Genomic DNA, 10,896 nt, shown 5'->3' with positions numbered 1-10,896 from the left:
CTCACCTCAGCCTCCCAAAGTGCTGGGATTACAGGCTGAGCCACCGAGCCCGGCTTCATTTTTTTCTTAAAAGTTACTTATTTTCACAAATTCTCATATGGCATGAAGTCCCAGGGTACATCAACATGAATAAAAACAAGCAAGCTGGACAGTGGCTCACACCTAAAACCCCAGCACTTTGGGAGGTTTTGGGAGGCTGAGGCAGGAGTAATGCTTGAGCCCAGGGGTTTGAGAACAGCCTGAGCAACATAGCAAGACCTGGTCTGTCCAAAAAAAGAAAAAAAAATCCAAAAATTAGCCAGGTGTGGTAGCACATGACTGTAGTCCCAGCTACTTGGGAGGCTGAGGCAGAAGGATCACTTGAGTCCAGGAGGTTGAGGCTGCAGTGAGCCATGATAGTGTCACTGCACTCCAACCTGGGCAACACAGTGAGAACCCAGCTTAAAAAAAAAAAAAGCAGATAATTAAATAAAAAATAGCCCTCTATATCTGATGGAAGGCATCTTGGTATGCAAGCTTTGGAAAGTAAGACACTTTTTTTTTTTTTTTTTTTGGCAAAGTAAGACACTGCCCACTTCTCACCTCATGAACTGCCAAAATTGCTGCCACCTAATGGCCAGTGCATGACCTAGCAGGTAGGTCCTATTTTAAGACAAATCAAGGTGAGAAATTTTTAAAATAAAGCAACTAGGCCGGGCTAGATGGCTCAGCCTGTAATCCTAGCATTTTGGGAGGCCAAGGCGGGTGGATTTCATGAGCCCACGGGTTCGAAACCAGCCTCAGCGGCAATTTGGCGAGACCTCGTCTCCACAATAAATAAAAATTAGCCAGATGTGGTAGCACACGTCTATAGTTCCAGCTACTTGGAAGACTGAGGTGGAAGGATTGCTGCAGCCCAGTAGGTCGATGCTGGGGTGGCCATGAGCATGCCACTGCACTCCAGTCTGGGCAACAGAGTGAGACTCCAACTCAAAAAGAAATAAAATAAAGCAATGACGCCATAAGCTTTTTTGGTCATTAAGAAGTTTGAACATCCGAAGATAGCTATGGGCTCCAGAATAAGCTGTACTCTCACACACACACAAATATTGCACCCAACAATGGAGGGTTCATGGAATTACTTGCAACTCCTTCTGAATTGCCGTCAGTGTTTTGCCTATACTTCAGCACATTCAGTTCCCTCACTCAAAAACCAATTGCACAGATACTGCAGCTCCTTCAGCTGCTTGACTGGGTTTAAACAGCTTAGATCTTTCAGCTCTCTAGCACATACTCAACCACCCTGCACCTTAGTTTTCTTACCTGAAAACCAGGAAAATTAAAAAAAAATCACCGTGAACTGGATAACCATATGAAAAATGAAACTAGACCTCTATCTTTTAACATATACAGAAATCAAATTAAAATGGATTCAAGGCCCATTCTAGCACTTTGGGAGGCTAAGGAGCGAAAATTGCTTGAACCCAGGAGTTCAAGAACAACCTAGGCAACACAGCAAGACCTCATCTCTATAAAAAAATCAAAAAATGAGCTGGACATGGTGGTACTTGCCTGTAGTCCTAACTATTCAGGAGGTTGAGGTAGGAGGATTGCCTGAGTCGACGAGGTCAAGGTCGCCGTAAGCCTAATTGTGCCACTGCTCTCCAGCCCGGGCAACAGAGTGAGCTTCCCCCAACTCAAAACAAACAAAAAATGGACTGAAGACTTAAATGTCATATGAAACTACTAAAAGAAAACATTGGGGCAATTCTCCAGGACATTGGTCTAAGGCAAAGATATTTTTGCATAAGACCTCAAAAGCACAGACAACTGAAGCAAAAGTTGACAAATGGGATCACAGCAAGCTAAAAAGCTTCTGCACAGCAAAGGAGACAATCCACAAAGTGAAGTAATAATCCACAGAATGAGAGAAAATATTTGCAAACTATCCATCTGATGAGGGATTAATAAACAGAAAATGTAAAAAGTTAAAAGAACAGCAAAATAAATAAATAAACTGAATTTTAAAATGGGAAATAGATCTGAATAGACATTTCTCAAAAGACATACAAATGGCCAGCAGGCATACCCAAAAAATGGCTCAATATCACTAATTATCAGAGAAAAACAAGTCAATATCACAATGAGATAGCATCCCATCCCAGTTAAAATGGTTTTTATAAAAAAGACAGGGAATAACAAATACTGGTGAGGAGTGGGGAAAGGGGAACCTTTCCTCATACATTCTTGGAGGGAATGCAAATTAGTACAGTCACTATGGAAAACAGTTTAGAGGTTCCTCAAAAAACTAAAAATAGAACTACTTTATAACCCTGCAACTCCTGGGCTCAAAATATTTTAATTACTGGGCATATATTCAAAAGAAAGGAAGTCAATATACTGAAGAGATGTCTGCAAGCCCATGTTTATTGTAGCACTATTCACAATAGCCAAAGTAAGGAATCAACCTAAGTGTCCACCCATGGTTGAATGGATTAAAAAAATTGGCACATACACACAATGGAATATTATTCAGCCATAAAAAAATAACAAAATGCTATCATTTTTTAGCAACATGCATGGAACTGGAGGTCAATACGTTAAGTGAAATATGCCAAGCACAGAAAAGACAAATTTTGCATATTTCCATTCATATATGGGAGCTAAAAATGTGGCTCCCGTGAATACGGACATGATTATTTTCTTTAAGCAGTTATCAGAGGCTGGGAAGGGTAGGGGCAGAGGGGATGAAGAGAGACTAGTTAACGGGACAATATACAATTAGAAAAAATAAGGTCTAGTATTCAACAGATCAGTAGGATGACTACAGTCAACAATAATCTGTTGTACAAAAATATTCCTAGCATAAAGATAAATATTTAGGTGATGGATAACCTAATTACCCTGATTTGATCTTTACAGATTATATGACTGTGTCCAGTTATCACATGTACCCCCAAAATATTTACATTACACATCAATTTTTAAAAATACCACTGTGAAGAAATGGCTCCTTCACATCAGATGGGTCTCAGTTCACATGCTGAGATGTTTGTTCCCTGTCCCAACCAATCCAAGTGTCATTTCACTCTAATTCAGCACAACACCGTTTTACTTCTTCACAGCACATAGCACTCTCTAAAATTCTTATTTGCTGACTTATTTATTGTTCACTCCCCCTAATCAGGCATTTTATCTGTTTTATTCACCACACTGTCTGTGCACCTAAGCTGTGTGGCACACAGCAAGTATTTGATAACTATCTATTGAATGAATAATCATCACTGATACTTGCTGAGCACTCACTCTGTACAAGGCTTTATCACTTTAAATGCATTAACTAATGATTGAATAAATGATGAATCTGACATGCTTAGCACTTTTCTAAGCACAGTAAGTACTCAATAAATGGTAGCTATTTATACCGGTTCTAATTATATGATGATGTTAACAAATACTCAACAGTAAAGGGAGTTGAGTCCTAAGAAAGCAGAACTCAGTTCCAGTTTTTTTTGTTTTTGAGTTGGAGTCTCACTCTGTCACCCAGACTGGAGTGCAGTGGCACACTCCCAGCCACCGCAGCCTCAACCTGCTGGGCTTCGGAGATCCTTCCACCTCAGCCTTCCAAGTAGACAGAACTACAGGTGCACGCTACCATGCCTGGCTAATTTTTTATTTATTGTAGAGACGAGGTCTCGCCAGGTTGCCCAGGCTGATCTTGAACCCACGGGCTCAGGTAATCCACTCGCTTTGGCCACCCAAAGTGCTAGGATTACAGTCAATTCCAGTTTTCAAGAACTGATTCTTAACACCTCCATTCACAGCAGCCACTACCACCAGACAGAAGAGAAAGGAGAAACGTCTCTGCTCCAATTATTCCCTGCCTCATCAGTATCTCAGATAGTGAGTCCTGAAGACGCAGGATCAGCAGTACAGAGTTCGATCTCTCCTCACCTCACAAGCTAATTTTCACCTCAAGCACAGCAAAAGTAAGAATTTAAAGCTGAAATAAGGAGGATGTTCAACCTGTCATGGCTATTTTTGACCTGCACCTCTGTCCCTTGAAAAAAATTCACATGAACAGAAATCACTTCTGCTCTCCTTTCAGTAAGAAGGTAAGCCCATGGGTTTATTGAAGCCAATGCCACAAACACTCTAGGAAGCCCTGGGGTGGGGGCTCACTGAACAGGTACACGCTAGCGGGTGCTGGTCTGACCCACACCTTCCTCGCCTCAGTAAGTTCAGGCATCATATTTAAGGTGTTCGGAGACACAAGAAAAAAAGCCAGCAGCTTTTTTGAATACTGCATATAGTTTTACATTTCTTGAGATATTATACCACTGCGATATTTGCTAAGATTCACTTGATAATAGAGTGGCTTTTAACTTGGAGGACTGAAGCATGGACCTTGTCAAAGAGGGTAAGAGAAGTGGAAACAGAGGTCCTCCATCTCTTTAGAACTACTGAGACAATGGACTACGTGTCACATGATGGCAAGAAAGGCCAAGAACTAAAGTCCTCAATAGGCCCCAAAGCCAGATGTACTAGCAGAGATAGCAAAGAGCAGATTCCACCTCCGTTGGCTGGCAGGCCCACACATTCTGCTTAGCCATGTGAAACAGCCAGATCTTGCTCTCCCCGCCCCCAGGCCCAGTTATGAGATTTGGGGTAGAGAAAGAATAGCAACACCAATGACTTTTCTAGGAGACAGTTCTATAAAAATAGAGCTTCCATTTTTAGGCTTAAAATTGAAAAGAAAAATAGCCAGAATTAGAAGTTTGTTTTAACACAATATATTGAAAATTACAAGTTTAAATGCTGGTAGTTGGGGATGGGGATCACACCACCACATGATTTCTCAGTGAGTCATAAAAAGTAGTACAGTCCTGTTTAACAGTGAACATCCACCAGCAACAGAATTAAGAAGTCCATTTGTTTAGCCGGGCATGTAGCACGTGCCTGTAGTTCCAGCTACTTGGAAGGCTGAGGCGGAAGGATCACCGGAGCCCAGCAGATCGAGGCTGCGGTGGCTGGGAGCATGCCACTGCACTCCAGTCTGGACAACAGAGTGAGACTCCAACTCCAAAAAGAAAAAAAAAAAAAAGAAGTCCACTTGTGTCAGACAGTGGAAAACAAACTGACACTCCTCCTGCATTTGTTTCAGCAGTAGCAGAACTGACATAAACAAATTGCAGCAGCAATTTACAGGACAGAAACATTAATGAACCAGTTTTTAGGCTAGTCCAAGAGGAAGAATTTGAAACCCTGAAGGTGACTCATTTTTCAGAAGTTAAATCAGTTAAACAGTAGAGAAAAAAACTCTAAACTATTAATAAATCACTAACTGAAACATTTCTGGATTTCTAACATCCTATCTTGATTAACATACATTTATGTCAAAGCAAAATGCAAGTATTTAACATCAAGTTGCTACCCTTCGGAGAATCACTCTGGAAGAACAAGATGAGAACAACAAAAATTAATCTCAGGCCTAGATGGCTACTGTCATGATAATAAGATAATAAAGACCTCCCCAAAGGGCTTTTGGGTACAATAAATTATATAACAAATCCACTTCTGTCAGGCAGCCTAGGATTAACTCCTATTCACCCAGGTCACTACTTGGTATTGCCAATGGGCTTATCAAAATGGAAGAGTCATTATCCACCACTGCTCAGCAAAAAGCATAGTCATCTTTCTCCCCGAAAATCAGTTTGCTGACACCAAATACTCATTGCAAGAGACATCAACCTAACAATCTTCAAAACAACTTTGACACTTGTTTCTTCCAGGCCCAAAATTTTAAGAACCAGAAAGAAAAATATTTTCATTTCTCCCCACTTCAGTAACTTCTTTTGACTGAATATTTAAGTCCCTACTATGACATTTTATTACAATAGATACTTGTATTATGTCTACTGTGCATACAAGGTTTGAATGCATTATATGTTATTTACTCCTGTGAGACACAAACATTCATGGCTGTCAAGCAGTCAAATATAACAAGTACACAAAAGAGAATGGTTATTATTGTTTTAGTGACAGCATCTTAGACTGCAAACTCCAAGAAGGTAAGAAGTATGTATGGTGACATGAAAAAAGGCTGACTTGCACCTAAGAAATACTTTCTAAAGGATCAAATGCAAGATCAGCACTTACTATATACCTAGAGCATTGCACAAATCTACCTATATGCAGAGTATTAGCCACTTTTAGGTAACAACGTCCACAAATAGTTACCTAAGGCTTACTATGTACCAGGAATAGTTTTCAAAACATTTTTACACATACCAACTAATATAATAATCCAACAATACCCTACCTAGGAAGTAATAATTGGCAAATTCAAATTCTGAACTTTTTAAAATTAAGGGAAATGTTTTTCTAAGCTATTTTTTTAAAGTATGGAGGTTTGAATTGCCTCTTTAAAAAATGCATACTACAATACAGTGGCTTTTTTTTGGTTTGTTTTCGTGTGCATAAGGTCTTCCAGTCACTGAGAAATGAGAGCTTGAACGAGATCAGTAGCTTTCAAACTTTAACTGCAACCCCAGTGAGAAATACATTTGATACCCTGATCCAATGTACACATATAAATACACACACAACGCAAAGACAAGTTTCATGAATATTTACCCCTTTAAATATTTACCCAATATTTACCTTAAGTTCTATGCTGTAGCCTGGTTTGTGCTATTTATTTTTTTCATGTTGTTTTTAATTGTTAGTTATAACTTACCAATGAGATATGACTCACAGTTTGAAAATCTCAACGAACTTAAAAGTTCCCACCAAACCAATCTTTACTGGCTTTTGTGTGTGTGTGTGTGTTTGTAAGATTTCCATTTCTTCCTCCCTCTCTCTTTTTTTTGAGTTAGTGTCTCATTCTGTCACCCAGGCGGCAGTGCTGTGGCACAATCATGGCTCACCACAGCCTCAGTTTCCTGGGCTCAGGTGATCCTTCCACCTCAGCCTCCTGAATAGCTGGGACTACAGGTGCTTACCACCACACCAGGCTAATTATTTGATTTTTTTTTTTTGTAGAGACAAGGTCTCACTATGTCACCCAGCCTGGTTCGAACTCCTGGGCTCAAGTGATCCTCTCACCTTGGTCTCCCAAAGTGCTGGGATTACAGGTGTGAGCCACTGCACTTGGCCCAAGATCTTTATTGTAAGACACTAAACTAGGCATTTTACAGTCATGACAGCAGTTAATCCCCACAGCTTCTCTAGGAGGTTGGTACTATTGCCATCTCTATTTTACAGATAAGGAAATAAACTCAGAAATGAAGCAATTTACACAAGCCCCTACCCTGTAAGCTCACCAAACATTCTATCTTCCCCCTGTATCTAAGCATCCTTTCAGGTATGTGGGGAAATGTGTCTATTTCTGACCAATGAGCTGTATGAAAACAAGATTCTTATCATTTCTAGGCCTAAGCAGAGTTGACATATGACATTGTAGACATCTTCTCCCCTGCTATGATGAACCAAGACTGTATGGATGGTTTAGTTCAAGACAGCCTGGTTCTCTGAGTGACTGTACAGTACAGAGCAGTGTTCCATTTTCTGACTCTTATGGGACATTCAAGCAATAAACTCTTATCAGATTAAGCCAAGTCTACAATTCTAACTTCTGAATCTCTACCCCTCCTCAGCAACTCTGCAGTGACTGACTTAGTTCAGTCGTTCTACCATCTTTATCATAGAATCTTCACAGACTATTTACCTATTTCAAAGACTGCTCCCTTCAATCCCCCTTCCACACTGCCACTGGAGTGATCTTTCTTTCTTTCTTTTTGAGTCAGAGTTTCACTCTGTCACCCAGGCTGGAGTGCAGTGGCATGCTCCTGGCCACCGCAGCCTTGACCTGCTGGGCTCAGGCGATCCTTCTGCCTCAGCCTTCCAAGTAGCTGGAATTACAGGAGTACACCACCACACTTGGCTTAATTCTTTGATTTACTGTAGAGATGAGGTCTTGCCAAGTTGCCCAGGCTGATCTCAGGTTGATCTCAAACCTATGGGCTCAGGTAATCCTTTAACCACAGCCTCCCAAAGTGCTAGGATTATAGGCATGAGCCACCGGCGCAGCGCCCAGCTGTGGAGTGATCTAAGACACACACTATCTACAGCCATACCACCCTGAACGTGTCCCATCTCATCCAACACACGCACATACACACATATGTGAGCATGCCATGTCCCTACTCAAAATAATTTAATAGTTCTCATTTACCTACAGAATAAAATCTAAATTTAGCAAGGACCTTCTTGATTTGGCCTCAACTACTGTCATTACTCTCCTGCCTATTCTAGGTACACAGGCATACCGAAACACCTGCCATTCCCCAATATGTCACTGCCTCTCATGTCTCTGTAGTCTTTACGCATATGGTGAACACTGCTTGGAATGCCTCTTTCATTCCTTGTTCTCTCTTCTTGCTCTTTCAAGTCTTGCTCAGATTTTACTTTTCACAGGACTCCTTCCTGCTAACTAACTCTCGGCCCCTCAGCACCTTCATGTATAACACTGCTATTTTTGTAACACTGATTTTACATTTTTTAATTGTTGTTGTGTCTGATATTCCTACCAGACTATAAGGTCCTTAAGAACAAGATCTACAATAGGCATTCAATTTGTTGGAATGGGTGGTTCACAACATATAAACACATTTCTTCCTGAAACATCATATATCCAAATCCTAGAGTCAGTCTTCCTGAAAAATTCAGACTTCACTTCAAATACAACCATGAAAGCGTTAAATTTTGGAGGCCAAAATTTCCTAGCTTATAAGACTGGTTTTGAGTTTCAGAAATCCCCTATGAATGATCCACATTCTGTTTGGGAAAGCCAGTCCTTTGCGTGTGTGTGTGTGTGTGTGTGTGTGTGTGTATGTATGTGTGTGTGTGTATGTGTGAGTGTGTGTGTGTGTATATTTTTAACTTAAAGACGTGGGATACAATTCAGGGTTAGATATACAAATGGTCATTGTACAGGTAAAGTTTGGGCCTCACTTTGGTTCCCACTTCACCTGGCTTGAGATCAGGTATGTTTATTGATGAAATATGCCCCACCCCACTACCCCAGCAGTTCCCCACTACTGCCAATCCCTTTCTTATAGTATCATATGTCATATATTTCTAACTTGAAAACTATAAAGTTTGGTTTTTCTTAGGGAGAAAATATTTGTACAGGTTGAGTATCCCTTATACAAAATGTTTGGGAACAAAAGTGTTTTACATTTTGAATTTTAGATTTTTGAACATGCTTACCAGTGAAGCATCCCTAATCCAAATCTCTGAAATCTGAAGTGCTCCAGTGAGCATTCCCTTTATCATGTCAGCGCTCAACAAGTTTTAGATTTTAAAGCATTTTGGACCTTGGATTTTCAGATTAGGATTATTCAACCTGTATCTGTTTAGAAATCGTAAGCACTGTTAAAAATGTATTTTAAAGTTTTCTTCTATCAAAGGCCAACACAGTGGCTCATGCCTGTAATTCCAGTGCTTTGGGAGGCCGAGGCAGAAGGATTGCTTGAGGCCAGGAGTTGGCAATCAGCCTGGGCAACATAGCAACACTCTGTCTCTACAAAATAAAAAATTAGTTGAATGTGGTGCTGGGTTCCTGTAGTGCTGGAGACTGAGGCGGGAGGATTGCTTGAGCCCAGGAGTTCAAGGTTACAGTGAGCTGTAATTACACCATTGCACTTTAGCTTGGGCAAGAGAGCAAGATCCTGTCTCAATAAAAAAAAGAAAAAAGAAAAAGCTATCAAAATTGAAAGTTCTTAAGCAGGTTTGGCAGAAGCATTAAATACTGAATGGAGACCTTTAGAACCCTTGTGTTTAATGAGTCAGTATATGTATACAGTAAAGACGCAAATCAAAAAGGGGAGGAACTTAGGCCAAACTGCTCAGAGGAAAGGAAAAACAAGTTTCCTTCCAAATGGGGAAAAGGCAACTGGAAAGATTTTACCTGTTGCATAATTTTTTATTATCTCTTTCTGGAAGGCCAAGCAATGGCTGAGAGCTGGAATCTTAGAAAAGCAAATGCTCTGATAAATTAAGCAATTCCAGTTCTTTCACTAGGGAGGTTTTAAAGTCAGAGTTAAAGAATAAGTATTCGATTAAACATTTGTATTTTTTCACTTCAAGTTACCATAAAAGTTTGTTTCCAACATCCTAAAAGGGCATTATTTTAGAAGTGAAAAGATTCCAGGCTGGGCTCGGTGGCTTAGCCTATAATCCCGTGCTTTGGGAGACCGAAGTGAGTGGACTGCCTGAGTCCGCAGGTTTGAGACCCATCTGGGCAACTCGGCGAGACCTCATCTTTACAATAAATCAAAATGAGCTGGGCGTGGTAGCCTGCGCCTGTAGTTCCAGCTACTTGGAAGGCTGAGGCGGAAGGATCACAGGAGCCCAGCAGGTCAAGGCTGCGGTGGCTGGGAGTGGCCACTGCACTCCAGTCTGGGCAACAGAGTGAGACTCCAACTCAAAAACAAAAAACAAACAAACAAACAAACAAAATATTCCAGATAAACTGAAAGGTTATTCTACCTTGAAAAGACCACAGTAAGTGGTGCTGGAAACATGTAAGAATGGCTTGAACAGACAGTGAACTGTACCACTATGTTTGTACATCTTTCCTTCTGACTTATATATGTGTGCTGCCTTTTTAAATGCGTGGCCTTGAATGCTTATAATTCTTATGGAGATTATAGTACCATGAAGAATAATTACATGTATGACTGGGAAATAATAGTCTTCTTTCATGTGGCTCTCTTTTTTTTTTTTTTGAGTTGGAGTCTCACTCTGTCGCCCAAACTGGAGGGCAGTGGCACGTTCCCGGCAACCACAGCTTCAACCTGCTGGGCTCTGGCAATCCTTCCGCCTCAGCCTTCCAAGCAGCTGGAACTACAG

At 40.7% G+C, this 10,896-nt stretch overlaps 2 protein-coding genes across 2 annotated transcripts in view; one reads left to right on the top strand and one right to left on the bottom strand.

Moving 5' to 3' along the window:
* The window catches only part of LYRM1 (LYR motif containing 1), an 83,184-nt gene that overhangs the window by 32,887 nt on the left and 39,401 nt on the right, over nucleotides 1–10,896 (top strand). The window lies entirely within an intron of this gene.
* DCUN1D3 (defective in cullin neddylation 1 domain containing 3) overlaps nucleotides 1–10,896 on the bottom strand; it is a 36,056-nt gene that overhangs the window by 14,712 nt on the left and 10,448 nt on the right. The gene's annotated exons all lie outside the window — the stretch shown is intronic.

This window comes from Carlito syrichta, unplaced genomic scaffold (assembly GCF_000164805.1).
Source record: "Carlito syrichta isolate Samal-C Ts95f unplaced genomic scaffold, Tarsius_syrichta-2.0.1 Scaffold303175, whole genome shotgun sequence".
Lineage (NCBI taxonomy): Eukaryota > Metazoa > Chordata > Mammalia > Primates > Tarsiidae > Carlito > Carlito syrichta.
This window is presented reverse-complemented; position numbering and strand designations above follow the sequence as displayed.